The sequence below is a fragment of the Sturnira hondurensis genome, unplaced genomic scaffold (assembly GCF_014824575.4).
Source record: "Sturnira hondurensis isolate 20B ecotype Veracruz unplaced genomic scaffold, ASM1482457v3 Scaffold0021354, whole genome shotgun sequence".
Classification (NCBI taxonomy): domain Eukaryota; kingdom Metazoa; phylum Chordata; class Mammalia; order Chiroptera; family Phyllostomidae; genus Sturnira; species Sturnira hondurensis.
In genome coordinates this window covers 27,227,785-27,255,159 of record NW_028093985.1, presented here as the reverse complement: position 1 = coordinate 27,255,159, position 27,375 = coordinate 27,227,785, and positions in this window count along the sequence as shown.

Here is a 27,375-nt window from a genome sequence, read left to right as displayed (position 1 = left end):
TACAAGCATGTCCATTTATCTCTTTCTTTCAGCATAAAGCAACATATTTTTCTCCTCTTCAAATGTGTGTATCAGATGTACACATCATTTTAAAGTGATATTAAAATTACTGATATCTTCAATTACATTTAAAAATAAATGTTAAGCTAGCAAAAGCTAAAGTTTTTAATGCCATACGTGTTTAGTTTTACTGTAGTTACATTTTATTATCATGTATGAAATTTTTCTTTCTAATTGCGTTTATCTTAACACAATATTAAAGAGAGAACTAAAATTACACCTGAAGCATGAGGTCTCATACCCACACGAACACTGTTTCTATACAACTTTGTGTTTGATCACTATTCTGTGTAATTTAGTTGACACTTGTTTTTCATCTCTATCATTTCTGCATATATTGTGCTCAATGGAAGGATTCATAAATCAAAATATTTTTACTTACTACAATTTTTCAAAATAAGTTAACTGCAAAGGACCTGAATATAACTAGGAAGAAGGTTCTTACAGCATCTGATAGTGAGGACTTTGGAGCCCAACTGCCCTGACTCCCAATACTGGCCCTCTACTTACTGTGTGACTTTAGAAACGTTGCTTAACTTCTCTGTGTCCCAAATTATCTACTGTTAAAATGACATAGCAGCAGAATACATTATTTAGTTTTATTGGATAAGAGATGATTTCTTGGATAATGCATAACAAATAAGGTAGTAAATATTAAGAAGCCATATCTGAATTTTACTTCAAACTTGATTATATATTTACATAAAACAGTCAGAAATTCAAAAGCTGTAAGAGGAGCCAGAGTGTTATTTTTTGTGTGTGAAATGGTGAGCAAGAATTTTAATTTCCTCAAACATCAATTTCCTTTTTTGTAAATCGAGGATGACTACATATTTTTTGTATAGACATAAGTTCTATTAACACAATAATGCATTTGGGAATTTCTTGTAAGTTATAAAATAATATACATGCTGCTTGTGAATAAAATAATAATAGCAAGCACTAAAACCTGGATGTGTCACATTGCCTTAATAAGCAATTATTTTCAGGCCTGAAAAGTTCATAAAAGTTAACTACATTAATTTATTTTTTTAAATATTTTATTTATTTATCTTTAGAGAGGAAGGGAAGGAGAGAGGAAGAGAAACATCAATGTATGGTTGCTTCTCATGCATCCCCTGCTGGGAACTGGCCCCTGCCAGGAACTGGCCTGCAACCCAGGCATGAGCCCTGAATGGGAATCGAACCTTGATCCTTTGGTTCCCAGGCCCGTGCTCAATCCACTGAGCTACACCAGCCAGGGCTCCTTAACTACATTAATTTAAAATCACAACATTATAGAATATTGAGATTCTACCAAATAAAATACCACATGTATACTGTTTGATGAACTTACACACCAAACACACAAATAAGAGGCTGAAACTATTATAGAAAATCTCTAATTAATTCTGTTTATTAAATATATACTTTATCCTTTCACAATATGAAAATATAGCTAGTGTTAATATTCATTGGTATCTCAATTAACCAGATATTCTAAAGTTTTGAATTATTTGCATAAGAAGGATGTAATATTTATATATCACAGGTACTATCTTTTTATCACATGCCAGTCAACTATACTGTACAGTTTCATAAGTAACACAAAATATAAAACAGGGCTAGATCTGGAAGCATTAGGGCAAGATCTTGCATTTGCCTTTGAGATTAACTGGCAGATCTGAGGAGTCTAACAACTAGATTTTATGTCTTGGGAACACAATGGGGAGAAATAGTGAGAAACATAAACCAAGAAATGCTTTGTGATTTGTTCTCTCGATGCTTTCATGAGTTTTCCTGTGGGGAGACATTTTCTTTAACATCCTTCTCTTCATTTTTAAAAGAGTTGAACTGTTGTCTTTGAAAAACATTAGTTTTAAAATTGTATTCTTGATCAATTATTTTTAACATTCTGACTTACTATACTAAAATTGGTAGAATGAATGTTCCTACAGTAGTTAAATCTGTGGTGTAATTTTATAACAGGGTGCTGAGCTAGAAGATACCCCCAAATGGAGAAAACCCCCTAGCTGTCACTTGGGGGATGAGGGAAGCAGAGCAGGGACATTGAGAGCTACTTTGCATAGCTGAAGAACTTGGCAGGTGTTTTAATGATGTTAGAAATCTGTGCCTGTGCTGAGTTTAGAGATGGGTGTAACTCTAACCTGTGATGCTCTGTAGCAGAGGGGCTTCCTGTGTCTGTGAGAGCGGCTTGGAGGTGGCTTCTGTGTTGTGGGGCCATGGTTGCCCAGACTAACAATGGCAACCAAGAAAGGCAGAAGAAACCAGACTACTGACAGGTGTAACACGGTGTGAGTGGAGTCAGAAGTTGGGTTACGGTGGAAGGTCCACACTGGAATTTAAACTCAGGAGCGACAGCTATACTGAGGCTTAGCCATGTGGTTTGGGAGCAGAGATGGGGCTCTCTTGACCAAGCAACTTAGAAAGCAGGAAAGCAGGATAATGCAGCCATGAGAAGCTCTCTCTGTTGACCACACAATTTGAAAGGATACAGAGGGATTCCCTGGCCCACCGTGAGGACCCGATTTTGGATTAAGAATGGGAGCCTAGCTGAAGTATGGACTTCTGTTTCTTTTGCTGAGATGTGGTACCTTTGAGCAGCCTAATTTGGCAAGGGGCGGCCAGACTCTGTGTGTGTGTGTTGTGGGGGGTGTTTTAAAGGGAATCTCTCATTTAACAGCAACATTTTGCCATTATTCTGAACCTGCATAATTTTTGAATAAATAGTTCCTTTCCTTTTTATCAGACTCTGTCATTGAGAGCCACAGTTAATATCAACAGTGGACAAAAACGAATCAAAGAGTAAAAGACCACCTGGGGGGTCTTTTTTCTGTTATATTTCTTCATGGGTAAAATACATTTAATGGAATATTTTGATTTTGTATGGGTAGAACAGTAGAGATTTCCAGGTAGAACGGTGGATTGAATGCTGGTGCTAAATTTCACAGTACAAAAAAATCATTTTAAAAAATTAAGGGGTATATTTCAAGGCCATAAAGCTCTAAGGATGAAGAGAACAAGAAGGGAGTCAAGAACAACACATTTGGAAGGTAGAATGTGGTTAGAAGAGTGGTTAAGTGAACTCCCAGATCAAAATTGTCAGACCAAAGACATCCAACTACTCAGTCATTAGTGGTACAAGTTGAGAATGATTCTGTCTTACACTGCATGGCCCCCCATGGCGTCAGGTGCTGCTGGGAGTTGCGATAAAGAGATGCTGCAATGAGGGAGACCTATGGTAAGCAGTTTAAGAGACAGGCAGTTAGCAGTTATCTTTCTTAACACAATACAGCCTGGTAACAGCTTATTCTAGATGGAAACAAAAAGTTTATTTTTTTGAGAGGTTAAAAGAGTGGGACTGGCCTAGGAAACAAAACAGGTGTACCTTACTCGGGATAGGGTTATCACAATGCAAACCTTAGGGGAAGGAGTGATTAAATGACAAAATGCATATTCTGTGCTGGAAATTAGAAACTCTTTTGACACTTGACTCTTAATATACTGGCAGTCAGTCCTTTCAGGCTGGCAATTGTAACTAGATCTATTTGATATGAAAGTACAAAAATATTGCTATCAGGAGATTCTTCAAGACACACCCATCTGCTGAGAGTTTTCAATGAACCTTTTAACCCATACACACACATATATGTAGATATTCAAAGATTACCAGAAAATTGAAGAAAACCTCTAGTATAAAACGGAGGGAAACCAATGTGAAACTTCCAGTTTCTAGTCTATGCTTAAGAAATTTACAAGTTGCTACTTGGTGCTAAAAACCAGTAACAAGCTAACAAAATGCAATATCAACAACCCTCCCTAGAGCTCCCAGGGAACTAACATCACAGGGGAAACTGCGGCTCNGAGAGTTTTCAATGAACCTTTTAACCCATACACACATATATATGTAGATATTCAAAGATTACCAGAAAATTGAAGAAAACCTCTAGTATAAAACGGAGGGAAACCAATGTGAAACTTCTAGTTTCTAGTCTATGCTTAAGAAATTTACAAGTTGCTACTTGGTGCTAAAAACCAGTAACAAGCTAACAAAATGCAATATCAACAACCCTCCCTAGAGCTCCCAGGGAACTAACATCACAGGGGAAACTGCGGCTCCCAAAATCTGAGACAGGGAAACAGGTGTGTATAGCGAGATAATTACTTTTTACTGGAGCAGAAATGCTCAAGTAGATGCCTCTGTGGGAACCAATGCCCAGGTAGGACACACATGGACTATAATTGATGAATTGCTGGAGGCTTGGCGTGGACAAATATGAGAATTAAAATCTTCAGAGAGGCCAGTCATAGGAGGGTCCACTGTTGTGAGTTTGAGCTCCTGGAGATCTACTAGGTCCTCACAGTGAGTATCAGAGAAAAATGTCCTTCAGCTTCCAGCAGGAGGAAGAAAAAAGAAACGGCTTTGAAATACACATATGAGAACATTTTGTTTTTCTTAACAAGGCCAGCAATCAAGAGAAACTATCTATCAGAACCTAACCGAAGTGCACAAAGGGAAACACAACTCCAGCACTGCCATCTATCTGGTTTCACCTAATGGGGGGTGGGTGAAGTGCACAGTCCAAGAATAGCGGTTTATAATAAGGAGCAGAGCGGGGGTCCCCCCAAATAGAAAGAAAACCCCATACAAACCTAGGGTGTGGGGAGGGAAAGGAAGATGATGCAGCTGTTAAGACACTTTGCATAACAGTGGCAAGTTAAAAGCTGTGCTGCCACCCTGGGCAAAGGTATACATGACTTTGGGGGCATTCATGGACTCATGGCATAGCCAGGGGAACTTATATGGCACCTGCACAAGAGACAGGAGCCAGATACCCCTGCATCACTGAGAACTCTTGCCTTAACTAAAGATGACACCCAAAAGAAGGTAAAAGATACAGGGAACTGGCAAAAGTCGCACTTCATAACAGAGGCTGGATATGAAGTCACACAGGAAGTTCTGGCCAAGCATTTAAAATAAGGGTGGGCTGAATAAGAAAGAGGAAGTAGTCATGCAATTTGAAAGGGTGTAGAGAAATGGGCCCAGTCCACCATGAGGTCCGGTGTGTAAGGAGATGCTACGAGAGTTGGAGGAGGAGATGCCATGTGGTTTGGAGTTAGAGATGGAGTAAGAAAGAGGAGACCTCCCGGTAAACCTGTCTGGAGAAGAGGTGGCAGAACTGATGGAGCTGTGTGGGGCCCTACTTAACCAAGCACAGATTCATGGGAGGTGCCTGGAGATGAACTGAACTGTGACCCTGAATGCTTCTTTCCTGAAAGATGGTACCTATGACTGGCATATTCTGATATTGGTCCAGATTGGCAAAGGGATGTAGGACTATGTGTTTTTGGGTGTTTTAAGGGAAGTGGGACTTAGTGGCAGAAATCTGCTGTTATTCTAAATCTGTATAACCTGTAAAGAAACAACCCTTCTCCTTTTTCACCAGACTCTTGCATTGGGAGTCATGCTTCTTGGCAGTGGGCAATCAAACCCTACAACTACTCCTGAAGAGCACTGGCAGAGTTCTGTAACAGGCTCACCAAAAGACTCAGGCATACTCATAAGCTGTGCAATTGTTCCCCCTTTTCTGCTCCTTACCACTAAATTGTTAAAAGCCTAGTTATCACAATTTATTTTACCCATAAAATCATGTTCACTTTTTAAAAAAAATCACAAGGCATACTAAAAGGCAAAAAGCACAGTTGACTGCACATGCATCAGAATCACAAGCATATATGGCAGGAATGTTGGAATTACCAGACTAGGAGTATGAATATATACATATACACCTCCCCCATAATTAATATGGTAAGGGTTTTAATGGGGAAAAAAGAAGATAACATGTAGAAACAAAAGGATGATATAAGCTGAGAGATGAAAATTCTAAAAAACAATAAGAAGGGTATTCTAGACATCAAAAGCACTTTAACAGGTATAAAGAATGTTTCTGATGAACTCATTAGGAGGCTGAAAATAGTTAAGAATGTCTGAGATTAGGGATATGATTAAAAAGATTTATAAAGCTGTGGAGCAATGAGAAAAATGACTAAAAAAAAACATAGCAAGGAGCAAAACCAATAATACAATGAAGCAAAGATAGCCTTAAATGAAACTAGAAGGACTGGATATCCACATGCAAACAAACAAAAAGGTGAATTTTACATTTATAAATATTAACTCAAAAGGGCTCATAGACCTTAAGGTAAAGTGAAAAACTGTAAAAATTCTAGAAGAAAATATAAAAGAAAATCTGGTGGACCTTTGGTATAATGATAACTTTGTAGATATACCACCAAAGATATGATCCATGAAAGATATAATTGACAAGCTGGGTTTTATTAAAATTAAAAAAAACCTGAAAATTAAAAAAAATTCTGTACTGTGAGAGAAAATATCAAGAGAATTATAAGACAAGTGGCAGCCTGGGAGAAAATGTTTCTAAAATAAACATCTGATAGAGGGCTATTACCCAAAATGTCCAAAGAACTCTTACAACTCAAGGAAAAGGCAATAACCTGGTTTAAAAAGGGACAAAGTCCTTAACAGACATTTCACCAAAGAAGATATACAGATGGGAAATAAGCCTATGAATACATGTCATCAGAGAAAGGAAGACTAAAACCACAATGAGATGCCACTACAAATATGTCTGAATGGCCAAAAACTAGATCACCGGAAACACCAAATGCTGGTGAGGATGTAGAACAATGGGAATTTTCATACATTACTGCTAAGACTGAAATGGTATGCCTACTTTGGAAGACACTTTGACAGTTCTCTTTAAAACGCTAATGATAAAATCTGTACTCCTTGGTATTTACCCAAATGAAGTATAAGTCATGTCCGCACTAAAAGTGGTATGTGATGTTTATAGCAGATTTTCATATTTGCCCAAATGTGAAGTGACCAAAATGGTTTTTATTAGATGAATGGATAAAAGACTGTAGTACATGCAGATAATAAAATTATTCTGTGCTAAAAAAGTATATCAAGCCATGAAAAAATATGGAGCAAAATTAAATGCATATTACTAAGTGAATAAAGTCAGTCTGAGAAGGCTACATGCTGTATGATTCAAACTATATAACCTATAACAGACAAAACTATGGAACAAATAAAAAGATTAGTAGTTGCCATAGTGAAAGGGTCAGAGATGAATAATGTAGAACACGTTGGATGAAACTATTCTGCATTGTATTCTGATGGTGGATATATGTAATTAATATTTGTTCAAAATCATTGAAGGTACAACACTGTGAGCTCTTATGTAAACAAAAACACCATATGAAAATTTAGGATAAATACTATTTCAAAACTTTCACCAAGAACCTATAGACTTAAGGCAAAATAAAACTTGCATTTACCTATTTCACATATGTACTCTTAGATTTAGGTTTTCCTCAATTTGGAATATTCAGTCTACGGCCTCTATTATATACATACTTCAATCAAAGTAATATTTAAGTAAATCTCCAGCAACTTTACTCAGCACCCTGTGAAGTCATTTAGGAGGCCACTTTATAGTCAATATTTAATACCAGAAAAACGTGTGCTTGCAATTATTAAAATCCACAAAGTGATTTGACATTTTCTATATTTGACTTTGCATTTGCTGATATAATTGCAATGCCTTATTTTGACATTTGAAAACACTTTTTGATGATGACTCAATTATATTTCTTTTACAAGTTATTTTTAATGACTTCCTCTTTAAAGAATATATTTTCAAGCCGACAGTAACCAGAAGGGAGAGGGGAAGAGATCATGAGGGGAAAGGGGGAAGGGTTTATAGGAAGAACTACAACGGATGCAGGGACAATAACCAGGTGGGATGGAAACAGGGGAGGGAGGTGTGGAAGGCTGGAGTTGGGAGAAGGGTTGGGGGGAAAAGGCAGGAAACTGTACTTGAACAACAATAAAAACCAAAACTATTTTTTAAAAGTATATCTTTTCATACACAGTATTTCATGTTTTGCTTTCATGTTTCAGAAAAATAGAATATTCATTGGTCAAAGTTTTCATACTTAGTATGAAAAAATAAAAATAAAGTTCAAATAAAATTCCTAACACTTGCAATATACACTTCCTCTCACCTTATTTTTCATGCTTAATTTTAAAAAAATAGCTGTTTTATGCAGTTATGTCCAAATAAGATCTCTTCTTTGTGCTTGTTTAACAGTGAGGAAATTGATGAAACTTTATCTTTCACAAGCAAACCCTATTGTCAAGCTTTGAGTCTTTTATAGATTCTGATAAGTTAATTTTTAAAAATCCCATGTGCTGCTTCTCCAACACATGTTAAAAAATACTCTTTTCTCCTTTTCTGCATGTAAATATGGGTCAGTTTCTGTTGCAAAAAAATCCCCCAAGATAAAAATAGCTCTGTCAATGATCTTAAGATAGTAGTAAAAGAGAACAATATTGGAAGTAAGCCTTATCTCAATACCATATTTTTCAGACTCTAAGACACACTTCTCAGTACCCCCACCCCCCAAATTTGGGAGGCATAATGTTTTAATGCTGCTGTTGAGTTCTGTTTACATTTACATTGGTGAAATATTATGTTATTTATGTTATTAAATATTTTACCACATTTTTTGCTTCAAATTTTTTCTCTATTTTTTTCCTCTAAAACCTAGGTGCATCTTATGGTCCAAAAAAATTCTGTAATTATCCTTGTAACTTTCCTTCTGTTAACTATAATAAAGGTGATTTATAATGCTGTTTTGTTTGTTGTTATCTGGGGTATGCTTTTAGTATTTAAATACCTTAAATAATATAATATTAGTTAATCACATAAAAGTAACAATATGAAATATTGAGAAAACAAGTGTGATATTTTCATTACATGTGCAAACCTGAGAACCTTCAAAAGGACCCTGATATTTTTTTGTTGACTATATGACTGAGCTTTAAATGGGCATGTTGACATATACACAAAAAGTATATCTGTTATCCACACTGGAAAGAGACTTTACATTTCACTATTACTTTTTCAATTTAAGTGTCTATCCCTGGCTGGTGTAGCTCAGTGGACTGAGTACGGGCCTGCAAACCAAACAACCACAGTTCCATTCCCAGTCAGGGCACATGCCTGGGTTGCAGGCCAATTCCCAGCAGGGGACGCACGAGAGGCAACCATACATTGATGTTTCTCTCCCTCTCTCCTTCCTTTCCCCTTTAAAGATAAATAAATAAAATCTTTTTTTAAAAAGGTTAGAAAAAGATGTGGCAACTTCTTTAAATTTAAGTGCCTATTTCCTGAAAGTCAAAATTACAAGAATTGCTCAGAGATCAATTAAAATGGACAAATATAATCATTTAAATAAAAATTATATTGAGATATTTGACCTCATCAATGTAATTAAAATTTGGGTTAAACAAAATAAGTCATTTCATAAAATTAATTCATTCTATTATAGATTAATTAAAAAGACATAATGGTAGATGAAAATGATTTTTTATGTTATAAGAATATTCTTCCTTTGTATAAAGAATATAAAGGTTTTTTATTATGGTCTTATGATTCTTTACATCAAACCCCTTTTCTCTGCAATTCACTTTTTAAATTGCTATTTAATTTACTATTAGGGAAAATTAAGACTATATTTATTAGAAATAGAATTTAATCTCTTCACTTGGCAACATATAGGGTCCCTAATTGCCCTTGCAATCCTAACATTTTTTCTTCTTAATTCTTTCCACTGATGAAAATATACTGGATTAAAATACGTTTTTCTGGATATAGTCACCCCATCAGACCACAATATGGTTTTGGTGACTAGAATGTGTTTCCAACTGGATTTTCTAATTTTTATTACTCTCCTAAGATAGCAAGTTTGACTATTTGTTTCCTAAATTAGACAGAGGTACCTTTTGTCTCCTTACTGTGTTATATTTATCTCCTATTGCAATCTAGGAGATCAATAAATACATGCTAATTTAATTTTAGTTAATAGAACTTAGTACTAATGTGGTTCAGGCATGTCAGTCCATAGGGGCTAGAGGTATAGGCATCAGTTGTTAGATGGTGTGCAGTTCTATTTCTTTAAAATCATACTGACTATCACATATTTTAACAATCTAAAGAAGCTCAAAAGCAAATCTTTACACCCCTTTTCACGTTTCTCATTCTCATCTTACATGGCTTTCTTCCTTTGGGCTGGGTCAACACAATAAACAAGTAATAATGCTGCTCAATAGTGCAGCAAGACGTTTCAAGTGCCTGGAGCTGGGAGGAAGACAATTATGTTTCACATACTCACAACAACTCAAGGGGTGAATGTCCTAAAATACCTTGTCTATTCATTCATTCAACAAGTATTTTTGTATCTTCTCTCATGCCCAAGATACCCTGGTAGGCATTATTTGTGATATATTGGCAAATCATACAAATCTTTTGCTCTTATGAAATTTATTTGTATAGAGGGCAAAGCATGTGATATTGTCAAGACTATACTATAAAATATGCATGTAGAAGCCATATCAGTCAAGTTTTTAAGCTATTGAGCATGTTTAGTGTTAGAACACTCTTCCTACATATTCTAAGGCGAAAAGATTTAAATAAAAATTGAGGACATTATAGGCTCTTTTGAGGTGAAACCAAATTTTGTTGAGGCAAGACATTAAAATAAGTAGAGGCATTAGATTTATACCAACAATAGGAATTGAACATTTCCTGATTTTCAAGGGTTGCATTTTATATTCTAGCTGTGCATAATGCAATCTGTTCTTTACTCACCATGTGTGGTGTTCTAGTATTTTCTTCTCTCATAATTCCAAAACAGGTATTCTCACTTTACTTTACTGAATTGTAAAGCTCTTAATTAGCACTGACTTTCATGCCACAGTATCTGTAGTGAAAACTCATTAACTGTGCCCAACTGGACAATAAAAGGTAAGTCTGAATTGTAGAACATTTAAGAGGGGATGGTATGAAATAAAATATGCATACAAAAATTTTCTAATAGTAATTAAAAATCAGTCACAAATGTGAAGGAACAGAAACTTGGTTTGAACCTAAAAATCCCAGAGATTAAATTTATTTTATTACTATATTCAATATTTGAATAAAACCAATTCTAAAATGGCATAAAATAATTTTCTAGCTTTTACTTGAAAATAGGCTAAATATTCCCTTTATTTGCATTTTAATTTAACATTAATATTTTAGGGGGATAAATATGTATTAATATGAAGATTACCTTAGCCCTGGCTGGTGTAGCTCAGTGGATTGAGCGCAGGCCTGCGAACCACATGATTGCGGTTCGATTCCCAGTCAGGGCTCATGCCTGGGTTGCAGGCTAGTTCCCAGCAGGGTACTCATGAGAGGCAACCATACATTGATATTTTTCTCCTTCCCTCCCCCTCTAAAAATAAATAAATAAAATATTTTTAAAACGATTACCTTAAATATCATAATTTTCAAATTTTATTGAAACATATTTTTATTGTTTGAGGGGGGAATTCATCTAATAAGCCTAGTTCTATAGCATAAAAGCTTCCTGCCAAGACAGCATATAATGTTAATTTTGTAGACATTTGAACCATATACTGGATAGTACAATTTAGAATTGATACCATGTGTAATATTTTTTATTTTCTTAGAAAACATTTAAAATTAAACTAAAATTACAAAAACTTTCAAAGTACACTTTAAAGAGGTAAGTATACACAGATAAAGGGCTTATGTTCATTTACCTCTTGGTTATTTCATTTATTTTCTTTGGCAATAATTAAAAATTTTAGTTCATTTTCTTTCTGTTAAATTACTCTAAATGTAGGTAAAGGTAGGTTATGGTTAAATAATGGAACAATGTACTCATCAGCAAAAACATATACCATATGATATCACCTTTAAGTGGAACCTAGTGAACAAAACAAACAAACAAGCAAAATAGAACCAGAGACAAAGAAATAGGAACAAAATGACAGTAACCAGAGGGTATGCAGGGAGGATAATGGGAAAGAAGGGGAAGGGTCTAGTCAGGGAACATACATAAAGGTCCCATGGTAATAAGCAACAGGGTGGGGATTGACTGAGGGGAGGGGCTAGGGAGACAGTGAGGCAGGAGAGAGCAATGGGGGAAAAATTGAGACAACCGAACAACAATAACAATCAACCAATCAAACAAACGTATTTTCAGAAAAAACTTTTAATCAAACAGGAGTATGAGATACAAGTTTAAGGAAGGGTTAGTTTTGTGCAAACAGAACTTTATTGTGTTTGGGAAAACAGGAGGGATGACAGACAAATAGATAGAACTGACAGACGCAATACCACGTAGAGACTGAACTGTAGCAGTTATCATTGTAGGATAAAATCCTTAACAGGAAGGTGTCCCTGATTTATAACTGGAGGGGATTTTAAAAAGGACTCAATCATCAGCAGTGTAGACTATATTAGACTTCTAAAAGATCAAGATAAAACTTTTTTTTTTCCAATAGAGAAAATACAGAAAGGAAATCCTGTGGTCCAGAGTTTGGGGGTAATTTACTTTTTTTTTCTTTTTTGCTTGTAACAACTAGATCTGAGGGTAGTAGCTCCAGAAGAACACAACTGCATTACAACAGGGGGATTAAATTATTGAGGACGTAAACAGAAAGTATGTCTATCCAGAAGAGTGGGTAAAGCGCTCTTGTGATACAGAGTGTGGGGAAATCCTGGAGAGAAGCAAGCTAAATAAGAGAGCCCTCAAATTCTGTCTACAGGTGTCAACAAGTCTGGGGCCTCCTTCATGAAGTAAATAGGACAGTTGATCAGAACACAGCAAAGGATGTATAAACCAAACATACTAGGACCACTTCAGATGCCAGCTGAAATGTAAAATGGATAAACCTCTAACCAGTCTAAACATGGGGAAAAATGAAATGAATTATTTCAACCTAGAATTTTGCATGCATTAATTTTTGAAGGATAAACAACAAAACAAAGATATTCTTAAATCATGAAAAACTAAGAGACTTTGTCACTAGTAGATGCCCCTGATCCCACATGCACAAACAAACACATAAAGCTAAAGGGAGTTCCTCAGGCTGGACAGAAATGATTCTAGAAGAAATCCTTAAGAAAGAGCAACGAATAAAAAAATTATTAAGAAATTATTTAAGTTAATTAAATAAATACCATACAAAGCATATTCTCATATTCTCTGGCTATAATAGAATGCAACTAGAGATAAGTAACAAAAAGACATATGAAAAATTCAAAAATACTTGGAAATTAATTAATAATTTTCAAACAACCTATAAACTAAAAGACTCAGGACTATAAGAAAATAGTTTGAACTAAATAAAGACAAAAATAACAACTACAACAGTGATTAGAACACAATATATAGCATTAAATACACATACTAGAACAGAAGAGTGATTTAAAATCAATAAACTAAGTGTTCTTCTTAAGAACTAGAGATAGAAGAACAAGATAAACCTAGATTATAAGATTAATTATAATTAACTAATCTAAACCTAGATTAATAAGATTATATTAAAATGTTATTTATTAAATATATATTATATTTATATATAATAATGATTAGAGCAGAGATTGATGAAATTGAAAACCAGAGAAAAACAATAAGTCAATAGTTTTTTTTTGGTAAAGATCAATAAAATTGATAAAACTCTAGCAATGTTAACATACAAAGGAAAGAAGATACAATATTTGCCCCCCCAATATTAAATGATAATAGGGTAATATTACAAACAATTTTATGACAGCAGATTTGGAAAAGCAGAAGAAAAGAACCAATTTCTTGAAAAGATACAAACAANTTAAATATATATTATATTTATATGTAATAATGATTAGAGCAGAGACTGATGAAATTGAAAACCAGAGAAAAACAATAAGCCAATAGTTTTTTTTTGGTAAAGATCAATAAAATTGATAAAACTCTAGCAATGTTAACATACAAAGGAAAGAAGATACAATACTTGCCCCCCCAATATTAAATGATAATAGGGTAATATTACAAACAATTTTATGACAGCAGATTTGGAAAAGCAGAAGAAAAGAACCAATTTCTTGAAAAGATACAAACAACTGAAATTCATTCCTGATGAAATAAAACCATGAGTAGTACACTATCCAAAAAAGTCTCAGTCCCTGGTGGTTCAACTGGTGAATTCTACCAAGTATGTAAGACAGAAGTCATATCAATTCTACATAATCTTTCCAAAATACTGAATGGGAAAGAGTACAACCAACTTAATTTAGCAGTCCAACATCCTGATATCCACTGGATAATGGGTAATCAGATAATGATATTATTAGGCAAGAAAACAACAAATATTCATCATGAATATAGACAAAAATATTGCATGAAATCTTAACAAAGAAAATCCAGCAATATGTTAAGGGCTAATACATTATGACCAATTGGTCATCAAATGAGTCTAGTTTAACATCTACAAGATAAACTATAGTTCACCTTATTAAGATACTAAGGAAGAAGAGTTACATAATAATTTAAATCAATGATAGTGGTGTAGGCAGTCATGGCTTGCCTCGTTGCACAACCACATCAAAATTACAACTAAAATATAGGACAATCATCACTCATAACCATCAGGAGCTGAGTTGAATGAAAGTCTGACAACTACAGAATTAAATAAACCATGTCCATCCAGACTGGTAGGAAGGCTGCAAACATGGAATGGGCTGGTCACTCACCTACGTGTGGTGGATAAAAATTTGAGAGGGATATCTTGGGAGTGAGGAGTCCCAGCCCCACACCAGGCCCCCCAGCACAGGTTTCAAGTGCCAGAAAGATAAGTTCCCACAATTTCTGGCTGCTAAAACCAGTGGGTATTGAGTTGGTAGAAGAAACTGATGTACCCCCAGGCAGTTCTTAAAGAACACACATGGATTCACCTACTCAGACTCACCCCCTCTGAGCTCCAGCATCAGGGTAGCAACTTGAAAGGCACCAGTGGCATACTGGGAGAAACTGAAGTTTCTGGCATCAAGGAAAATGGAGGCCATTGTCCCTTTTCTAAACCTTCCCCCAACAGACCTGGCTAGCTGGTGCCATATTTGAGACTCCATCAACCTGGCTAAGACTGTTTGATCCACTTTGGAGACACTCTGCCTCACCCAACTTACAGGCCCACCCACTGCTTTTCCATATGAATGGCTGATCTTGGCCGATGCTTCACAACTTCCTAAATCCTATCAAACAAGCAACAGCTAGCTTCAGGGAGCCACAAGTTGGGGCAAGCAGCAGCCAGTCTATATTCACAGCTTGATTTTCCCTTGGAATCTCCAAGCCATCTCAAATTGCATTATAGTTCAGGCAAGGTAGCCCTGGAAAAAATACAGGTGGAGGTTGATCTTGGCCTACACCACCTGGGAAACCCTAGAGTCAGTGCATCTAGTGGACAGCTACAGATCACATCAGAGTACCACCACCCTGCCCTTGCACAGCTGATACTCTATGAAGGGTGGAAGTTGGTGGTCAGTGATCACAGCCCATCCTTGCAGTTGACCATCCTGGGTAAATCTCTCCCATCGATCTGCCAACAGCAACCAAGGCTCAACTACAAGAGGAGAGTGTATTGATCCCACACAAAGGGCACATCAAGTATACAGGTTGGGTAATATGGAGACTATGCCACTGGACCCCGCAGGACACCTACTGTAGTAGGCCATGCTACCAAAACAGAGTCAAATCAGCCCTACCTATACACAGAAACAAACACAGGGAAGCTGCCAAATTGAAGAGACAAAGAAATGTGACCCAAATGAAAGAACAGGTGAAAACTGCAAAAAATTAACTAAATGAAATGGAGATAAGCAATCTATCAGATGTAGAGTTCAAAATACTGGTTAAAAGGATGCTCAAGGAATTTAGTGAAAACCTCAAAAGCTTAAAAATAATCTAGTCAGTAACAAATGATACACTATTGAATTAAAGAACAATTCACAGGGAAACAGTAGAGTTGATGAAGCCAAGAATCAGATCAATGATTTTGAATATAAGAAAGCAAAAAACAACCAACCAGAACAACAAGAGGAAAAAAGAATTTAAAAAATGAGGATAGTATAAGCAGCCTCTGGGACAACTTCAAGAGGTCCAACATTCATCTTATAGGGAAACCGGAAGCAGATGAGAAAGAGCAAGAAATTGGAAATCTGTTTGCCAAAATAATGAAAGAATATTTTTCTAATTTGGTGAAGGAAATAGACATGCAAGTCCAGGAAGTACAGAGTCCCAAACAAGATAGATGAAAAGAGGCCTACTCCAAGACACTTTATAATTAAAATGCCAAAAATTAAAGATAAAGAGAGAATCTTAAAAGCAACAAGACAAAAGAAGTTAGTTACCTCCAGGGGAGTTACCATAAGAGTGTCAGCTGATTTCTCGAAAGAGACTTTGGAGGCGAGAAGGAATTAGCAAAAATATTCAAAGTCATGCAAAGAAATGACCTATAGCAAGATTGTTCTACCCAGCAAAGATACCATTTAGAATCAAAAAGGCTGATGCACAGCTTCCCAGACCAAAAAAAAAAAAAAAAAAAAAAGAAAATACTAAAGGAATTCATCATTGCCAAACCATTATTATATGAAATGTTAAAGATACTTATTTAAGAAACAGAAGATCAAAACTATGAATAATATGAGGGTTCAGAGACATATGAAAAGATGCTCAGCATTGCCAGCCATCAGAGAGAGTCAAATTAAAACCACAGTGAGATACCACTTCACACCATTGAGAATGGCCATCATAAACAAAGCCACAGACAACAACTGTTGGAGAAGATATGGAGACTATGGAGGATATGTTGGAAGGATTGCACACTGGTGCAGCCACTATGGAAAACAGTATGGAATTTCCTCAGAAAACTAAAGATGGAACTGCCTTCTGACCCAGCTATTTTATTACTAGGATTATATCCTAAGAACCTTGAAACACCAATCCAAAAGAACCTATGCACCCCAATGTTCATAGCAGCACAATTTACAATAGTCAAGTGTTGGAAGCAACCTAAGTGTTCATCAGTATTTACTGATGAGTGAATCAAAAAACTGTGGTACATTTACACAATGGAATATTACACAGCAGAAAGACAGCAGGAGCTTCTACCCTTTGCGACAACATGGATGGAACTGGAGGGCCTTATGCTAAGTGAAATAAGCCAGACAGTAAAAGACAAATACTGTATGATCTCACCTTTAACTGGAACCTAATTAACAAAACAAACAAGCAAGCAATGTCTCTTAATAAGAGACATTGAGATCAAGAACAACCAGGCAGTAACCAGAGGGGAGATGGGAGGAGATAATGGAAGGAAAAGGGTGAAGGGTTTTTCAGAACAACTATAAAGGACACATGGACAAAACCAAGGGCGGGTGGAATCAGGGGAGGGTGGTGAAGATGGCTGGGTGTGGGGAGAGAGGTGGAGGGAAAAAGCAGAAAACTACTTGAACAACAATACAATTTAAAAGTATCTTAAAAAATTATGAAAAATAAAATGGCAGAAAATACAAATCTTTCAGTAGTTGAATCTGAAAAACAAATTAAATAAAGAAGAAGAACAAAGACAGAATCATGGAAACAGAGAGCATTTTGGTGGTTGCCAGATGGGAGTGTTGGGGAAATGGGTGAAGAGGTGAGGGTATCAAGAGATACAAATAGGTAGTTACAGAATTGCCGTGGGGATGTAAAGTACAGTAGAGGAAATAGAGTTGCCAAAAACTTATATGCCTGACCCATGTACCAGAACAAGTTGGGGGATTACCTGAGGGAGTGGGGTGTGCAGGTTGAGGGGTGGGGCAAAGTGCAAATAAAACCAGAACTATAATAGTATAATCAATAAAATATAATTAAAAAGCAATCAAATAACTAAGCTAATTAATTAACTAATAATTACATTTGATAACATTCAACTTGCATTCATCTTAAAAGCTCTCAGCAAACTAAGAACAGAGAGCAAGCACTTCTTCATCAGGAATGTGAACTCCCAGAGGGCAAGGACTATGAACTCTTTTTCCTTTTCACCAATGCTTAGCATAGTCCATATTTCAAAGGTAAAAAAATAAAATAAAATAAATTATTTAAAAATGAATAAATCAACAGTGCCCAATTTGATACAGACACATACTTTTGTGGAAATAGAATCAATCAGTTCACCAATACTAACAATATCTAGGAATGATGGTTCCTTCCATTTCATGTAGGAAGACATGAAATGTGTGTGTGTTCTTTTTGTGTACCTGTGAGCCTGTGCAAGTCGGTGTTTATTTGTAGGGTGTGCTTAGAAGCTGAGAATATTTTACTTTGAGGAGCTGGGTTGTTAAGAAAACAATCCATAATTCTCTAGTTTTCCTAACAATGTCATGATATCAAAAAAATTTTTTAGGAAACTGATGTATTTTAATGTCCTTGATTAATTTAAGTGGGTCAGTGAAGGGATTGAAGCCATCTCTGGTTCTGTTACAGACCTGATGGTCAGAGTCTCCCTTTATGGCAGTGCATTTGATAACATGGTAGAGAAGAAAAACATAAAAAGTCTTTCTTTCTTCTATTTTGAGGTAAATAAATCAACTCAAAGTAAATAATGCACTTTCAAGAAAAGAAAGGATTACAATCATTCCTTTAAATGAATTATTCTGTTCTTTGGAAACTGGGAAATTCAACTATTGAGACTGTTATATATTCATTGATTATATATATTAATTTATGTACATTCATACTTATACATATTTATATTTATATTAATCTTATCTAATACCCTCTGTTAGAATATACATGCATTAATATAATTTACTAGATCCACACAGATTATATTTTTTCCTCATACAATATATTGACCCTGAAAGGTATTGAATACCATTTCATGGAGGTGTGTGAATAAATGAACTCGCGATCAAGTGGAGTTACTTGTTGTTAAAGAACTGAACGATCTTATTTATTTTAACTATATCTTTGTCAGACAGAATGTATTTCCTAAGCTTACTGCACATTTAACAGGCATGATTAAGAGGAACATCTGTTTTTTAAAAGAACATACTTAAAGTAAATTCTAGTATGGACCAAAGGTCTGCATCCCACTGGGGAGGCAGATGGATGAAAGTTTGGTTTATGGCACCAGAAGGAGATATGCTTTTGAGTTAGCAGTTTTAGTTCACCTTATCATCAATTGGAGAAACTTCATATGCCTTGAGGCAGTATCTTGATAAAGCTCTACTTTGCCTTATGTCTTTCCTGTCCATTATTTCAAATTGTGTTTCACAGGTAGAGGTAGATTTACAATTTAGTGCTAAATGCAGAAGTTGAGTTCTTTTATAATTACATAGTTATTTTTCACACACTACCTAGAAAAGTGAATATATACATGGCTTTAAAGAAACTGTGATATTGTGTGAGCTTTAGATTATGAAAGAAATACTTTGGACTATAATTTTTCTGATTTCAAGATTATAACCCTTGGCATACTATTTTTTTGGTTGTTTTATTGTATATTGAACAAAATATACTAATATTAAAATGAGATGGTAAGAGTCAGGAATGTGTGATGCTCATATGGTTTATACAGCAGAAGCAGCTGTTGGTGCCAGTTACATAGTAATAAGCTTCAGCAGCTGCCAAAGGAATAAAACTAAGTTCGACTTGAAAGCTAGTAAGACATGATGCTCTAAAAGCTTCAGTCTCCTAGCACAAGTGTCTGTTTTCAATCTGTAGATAATTGGAGCCAATTAAAATGAATGGACAAGGACAGTCTGGCTTCATACATGATCACCTTTGTCACCGTGATCTTAAATTTCTACATGTTGAAAAAATTCTGGATCTGGAAAATAGAGAATAAATGTGTGATTTAAACATGTAGGCCCATTTATGTCGAATCACCATGCTGAATGCAGACACATAGGAAATAAGCTAAACATATAGATTGCCTCATTTATAATAAAACATAGCCACTTCTTCAGTGGAATTAAGCAGATGTTTAAATTTTTTCAACACATTTTAAAAGTGACTTAAGACAGGAAATGAAGAAAATTATATCCCATTTAAGCTCTAGAAAGTCTGTAGACAGGCTATAATTATCTATTATTAAGGCAACTGGTGTAAAGGAGAGAAAACTTCTATCCAGAAAAGAGGTATATTTCATTTACTAGGCCTCTTGAATGCCAGTGAGGTGATAAATGAGAAATACTTTTGTATTCAATGTTCATCCATCTTCTTTTAAGGCCCATCTTTTCTTTCATTAATTTATTTGTAGAAATTTAAATTGTTTCAGGTAATGTAAAACTACTTCTGATAATTAGCCAAGGAACAGAGAAGCCTGGATAATAGTTGTTAGTCTAAGAAATATTTAGACATTTGTGTCTTATATTTCTATCTGTAATCAATTAAAAATATTAAAGGTTCAAAATGTCATATCCTGCTTGATATGGTAGGAAGAGAAACAGTTTTGTTTCCATGTTGTTATTAAATATCAGATTCTGACTTTCCAGTTCTCCAGTTCTTGAGAAAGACAACAGTGTGATGGCCTGTGAAATCTACCTTATCTACTTGGACAGCATTTAGGACTTGAGGTCTCAACTACTACAGAATATTGGAAGTGAGTAATTGTGCCACAGATACCGATGAGAGTCTCTGCTCGGTGGTCTTCTAGAGGATGGAGTTTGGCCTGAAGGGCCCGCTGTGCTCTGTCTCCTAAACTGAGAAATTGCCCTCTTTTGCCTCTTTGGAGACTCCTTAGAGAGTTGTGTCTCCTGCGTGCTACAAACACTGACGAATGACTGACTAGGAAACCCTTGTCAGAAGAGAAATTAATTATTGTGACCATCTTTTAGTTTACCCTAGGAGATAAAACAGTGAGCAAGACAAAAATATAAATAAATTAACCCAAGAAGACCCAGGAACCAAGTGAAAAATAGGTACAATTTATGGATTAGGTAAGTCCTAATGAAATAGAACAGCTGGGGAGAAATGTATACTTAAAAGAGAAAGAGTAAGGGCACTCAAGAAAACTCAAGTGTTGCACAAATAATATTTTAGAACTGAAGAAACTACTCCAAATATAACACCAATCTAAGATTCAGGAACAGATTTCTGATTAATGTTCTGCTTCATTTTGTGCTGTCAACTTAGATTCATGGATAACATCTTCTGAATTCTCTTCTGTACGCAAAAGAGCAGCTGGATACTATATTTCCCAGAATCCCCATTCCTATGTGAAACCCAGAATCATGTGAGGTTTGGAAAACAGAAGAAAAGAAGAAGCTATTATTTTCCAGAGCCAGTTGCATCTTGATGACAGATTCACTTCGACTTCTTAGCAGTTTCTTAAGAACCACCTACTTTGCTGGCTGCAGACTCAGGCAGATGAATACCTTTCTGCATTAGTTTCACTGGGGCTTTGATAACAAAAATACAAGACTGGGTGGCTTAACAACAGAATTTTTTTCCCTCTCACAGTTCTGGAGGCTGAGAGCCCAAGATCAGGATGCCAGCAGGATTGATTTCTCCTGAGGTCTTTCTCCTTTGCTTGGAAATGGCTGATTTCTCCCTGCTTGATCCTTACATGGACATCGCTCTGTGCGTTGAGGACATCCCTCTGACTATGTGAGTCTATGCAGTCTCTGAGGACTCAAACCTCCAGTGCACATCCTCATGCCTCTTTGCCTGTCTTCATCTTTCATTTTATAAGAAAACTTATAACATTGAATAAATATGTCTTAATATTCTATTCTTATAAGGACATCAGTAGGATTGAATTAGAAACCACTGTAATGAACTTATTTTAGTGTAATTACTTCTTTAAAGATTCTTTTTTATAATACATTTACATTCTTAGGTTCTGGAGGCTAGGAGGGAACATAATTCAGTCTTTACACCTGCTTAGAAATTCTTAGGCATTTCCGTTGCTTTTCACAGAGTTACCAAAAATTACCTACTTTGGTGCTTCAGGCCCAGGAGTTCAGCGTTTGCTTCACTGATTGTGATAGCACTTCTCTAAAGTGTAAGCGTGTCCAACCTGATATTTTTCTTCTCAGTTTCTTCAGTTATGGAAGTGCATAGTTCCTAATTTTAAACTTTTCTAATTGGAATATAGTGTGCTATTTCCTCCTCTCTTTTAAAAAAGGTTTTATTTATTTATTTTTAGAGAGAGGGAAAGGGGGAAGAAAGAGAGGGAGGGAAACATCAATGTGTGGTTGCTTCTCACGCACTCTCTACTATGGGCCTGGGCCGCAGCCCAGGCATGTGCCCTGACTGGGAATCGAACTGGCCACCCTTCAGGTTGCAGGTTGGTGCTTGATCCACTGAGCCACATCAGACAGGGTCCCACTCTCTTTCTTAATGTATATATCTATCAATCAATTTTTCATCTGTCTTTGTGTATAATTTTGCTAGGGCTGCTATAAAAGAACCGTAAACTTTGTAAAATTGATTTCTGCTGAGACCTTTCTTGTTGACTTACAGATGGCTGTTTTATCATTATGTCTTTACCTTGTCTTCCCTCTGTCTATGCTCAAACTTACTCTTATAAGCACATCAGTCATACTGCATTTGGGCTCACCCTAATGTATTTGCTGTCAGTTAATTACCTGCCTAAAGACCAATCTCCAGATACAGGAACATTCTGAGGTTCTTTAGGGATTCAACATATGAGTTTTGTAGGAACACAATTCAGTTTATCTATTTGTTTATCAATCGTCTGTCTATATCTGTTTGTTAACTAATTGCTAATTATTTGAAAGCAATGTGCAAATCACATGATGTTACGAGTAGATACATAGTGTGTTCTTTACCATAAAGACTCGATGTTACGAGTAGATACATAGTGTGTTCTTTACCATAAAGACTCTGCTCTACATTATATAGCATGAGAAGGGAATTTAAAGTCAGAGAGACAAGCTCCTATTGGCTTAGAAGGAAACAAACACTCATGTTGTGACCTGACTGTGTGGGTCCTGTGCCCAGGAACTTAGGGTGGCCTCTAGAAACCAAAAGTTGTTCTTGGCAACATCTAGCAGGAAAATGGGGACTTCAGAATTGAACTGTAAGAAAATGATTCTTCCCAAATTAGTCTAGTGATATCCTGAGCAGAGGGCCCTGTTAACTCATACTCCTGATCAGGGAAAGTAATACAATAAGTTGTGTTGTTTTAAGCCACTGAGCTTGTGGTAATATGTTCCACAATATCAAAGGTTAAGATGCTCTTCTTTTCAGACTAGGTCAGTTATATTCACCTATAACACAGAGATGAGGAATACTGTTAAATATCCTACACTGCACAAGACAGACCTCTGATAGTACAGAATTTTGCAGCCCTAAAATTTAATAATGCCAACATCGAGAAACCCTGGATTTGGCTATTTTATTATAGTCATTTCTAATTGGAAGAAGAAAACTAAATCTGAGTGAGAATCTTGAGAATCTAAACAACTTACTAGGAATAAATTAGTCTCACTAACTGCGTAAATTTTGTTTAATATATCAGGATATTATTAAATATTACCAAATGCAGAGCATTATTTTCAGGGTTTCTAAACTGAATCTGCCACTTCTTACATGTATGGATTGTTTTAAGTTTTGTTGTGATATTAATACATTTTGTTGTAACTACCTATATGAGAAAATAAAAGGTCATATCATTTAGAATATTTTTCTTGGGATATGCAAAATGCTCTAGTATTTTTTTTTTTAGTTTTCATTGTCTTTTACTTTCTGAAAATATTGTTATACATTTTTCAGGGTCTCAATGGAAGCATTTAATTGATAGAAATAATTCAATATTTGTCTTCTGCAGTCCCTAGGCAGCTTTCCTGATGTGTAATGTATATATTATACATTTGTAGAAGTGTATAATGTAGAAATATACATCAGAAAAGCTGTCTAGGTCCCTGGCAGAATATCTGAAGTATATGATGTATGCCCACAGGATTCCAAAATTTGTGGGTGGCATGAATACACAAAGATGAGATCATTATACCTTTTATAATTCTAAAGCAAAAGACTTACGAGACAGAAGGATTTATTATAATAAATATATAAATAAAAGCTACAGGTGATGACATGCTTTAGCTACTTATAATCCTTCAATATTATACATTAAACATTTAATTTGTGTAGGTTTGGAGTACATTTACTTCAACACTCTTCTTGAGTTCTTGACACTCAACAGGACTTTTTAGATTATTGCATGCTATTTAAGGAGAATTTTAAATAACAGAAAAGCATTCTAAAAGCAGTGGTTTCCCATAATTTACTATTGTCAGTCAATGTGATTCTACAAGGCAGATCCTCTATCATTGGATATGCGTTCCAACGCTCTCTGACACGGACCATCAGAACATTTAACAGAGAAAAGGTAAATGAGTATGGAAAGGTATTGTGACAGGATTGCAAAAACATGCTTAATATCAATGTCTATTTACAGGGGATAAAAACAATATAGAACATCCAAAATTTGTTCATAATCCTCTGTCTTGACTGGTTCTTCACTATCAAATTAGTATTACAAAATAAGGTCTTCCTATCCTTTCAGTCGTATTCTCAAATCTCTGCAAAGACAAATGTCTTACATTTGTGGGTATTTTTTTCTATTTGTAATTAGAGTAGCCTTCCAGAAGAATAAAAAGGCAAATAGCAAGAAACTAAGTAAATGTGAAGTTTTGTTCAGAAGTGATTTATCTGATAAGCTCAGCTATCTCAAATTTACAAAAAGCATGAAGTATCAAAAGATCTACCCGAACAAATGTTAGCATATCCATACATGAATAATATGGGTAAGCACACACAGTGCTATTGTAAGTCAAATCCAATTCTGAGAGCTGTCTTCAGATAGTAGCTTATTTCATCCTCATATCAGCATTTTGAGATAAGCACTGCTTTTATTTCCCTTTGATAAGTGAGAGAACTGAACTAGAAAGTGAGTGAGTAATTTTAGCAAGAAAGTTCAGCCTGCTAGGGGTTAATAAATATTCAAAATAGAGTCCTTACTCTTAACCAATTCAAGTCGTTAATCTGTAAGTCTCTATTTTGTCTTTATTCAAAAGTGTTTGTTCAGTGTCTATTGTCTATAGGACTCTGATCTGGTTCCTGGGGATAAATTACACACACACGCACACACATAATGTATTTATGTAGAAATATAAATTATATAATTATAATATATAATTGTAATATATGTTTTGGATGAACACAAAGAAGAATTTTCACTTAAGAAATAACAAAAAGGAAAACAAGAAAACACTTAGATTAACAGTAAATAATGCTATCTAGTTCAACTTCACATTGTTTTATAGCCATTTGAACACATATTGATGACAGCCTAAAGTTGCCAGAAAAGATTTAATCTATGTGTACAAACTTTTGATTAAGAAAGAAGGCAGTATATATATAAACTTTTATTCTAGATAGCTTATATATGTTTTGGACTAAAAAGTTAGGTATTTAAAGTTGTATTTAGAGTTATTTTCTCTGTGGTTGCTTCAGGGTTTAACAGATATGTTTTAGTTTGTCAGAATCTACTTCAGATTTATACTGACTTAATTCCAGTAAGAGGTAAAGATGCTATTCTATAGCTTTATTTTGCCTTCTCCTTTTTTCCTATTATTATTATACATATTGCATCTACATGCTCCATAATCAACAATACATTGCTAGTACTTTGCATAATTTCACATGGGTTATAGAAACTGAGAAAAGCATGACGAGGAAGTATATGTTCATAGATTACATTATATTTACCTTTTACTATTTATGGCTTTCTTTACCATCTTGCTTCTGCTCACTATCTTTGTGCTTCTTTAGCAAACATATTACATTTCTAGATGTTATAGATCAAGTAGTACAGTAAGATACATATTTTATATAATTGCTTTTTAAATCTATTGAAAGAAGAACAGAAATATGTATTTACATGGCATTTTATAATTACTCAACAACCTTTACCAGTACTCTTTATTTTTCTGTGCGGATTTGAATTTCCAACTATTTTCTTTCTTCCAGTTTAAGAGCTTCTTTTAGTATTTTTTCAGAGTTTCTTTCCAATCAAAATAATTTACTCAATTTTTGTTTATTTGGGAATATCTTTTTACCTTCATTTTTGAAAAGTATCTTTTCTAGGTATAAGATTCTTTGTTGACAGTTCTATTTTTCAACACTATATTATGCCTTTTGGATTCTATTATTTCTGCTGAGAAGTTGGGTGTTAGTATTATTGGATTTCCCTTGTAAGTGATGAAGGATATTTCTCTTGATGCTTTCAAAATGTTGTTTTTGTCTTTCAGTATTTTTATTATGATACATCAGTATGTAGAATTTTTTTTATGTTTATCCTATGTGGGATTGGTTGAGATTCTTGGATGTTTTGATTAACATTTGTCAGCAAATTTGGACAGTTTTCAACCATTGTTCTTATGAATACTTTTTTCAGTTCTTTCCTCTTTTCCTTTTCTTTCCTGTACTCCTTCTATGCTATGTTAGTATACTTAAAGGAGTTCAACATTTCTCTGAGGTTCTGTTCATTTTTCTTCCTTCTATTTTTCTCTCTAGTCTTCAGATTGCATAACCTTCACCTTCCTAGTGCCTTCTTCTGCCATTTTAAAGCTACTATTGTGTTCCTGCAAAGAAAGTTTAATTTTAATGGTTGCACTTTTTAACTCCAAGATTTTCATTTGATTTTTAAAAGTATTTCTAACTTTTTATTTATATATCCTATTTGATAAGACACTGTCTTCATATTTTTCTATACTACATAGCTTCTTTTAGTTTATTGAGCATATTTATTATGGTTATTTTGAAATCTACCTGTTAAATCTGACTTCTGGTTTCTCAATATTTGGGTTGACCTATTTTGTGATTGTTTTACTGTGCATAGGTCACAGTTTCTGTTCTTTGCCTGATCACAATTTGTTATGAACTGTACATTTTCATCAACTTACTTCAGCAACTCTGGATACTGATATTATTTCCTCTAGACCATTTGCTTTATTTCTTTTTTAAATTTGTGACTTGACTATTTCAGTGAAATTAGTCTCCACTCCACTGTGCAGGTTTTGGTATCATTCTCTGCAGAGTGAAAACTGAAGCAAAGGCATAGTGGCTCAGCAGGGCTCTCTTTGACTGTCGCTGCCCCTGATCTATCTGTCAATACCTGTGCTTCATTTGGCATTACACCTCATGTTTTAGGCTCCCCCCTAATTGTTGATTTATTGTTCTATAATTTTTGACAATATTCTGGTACATTGCTCAGCAGTCAGGTCCAGTTTAAATCAGTAGTCAAATTAAGTGCAGTTTGTGACAGTTGTTCTGACCTTAGCAGACTATTTTTAGCTATCTCTTTTTCTTATCCTG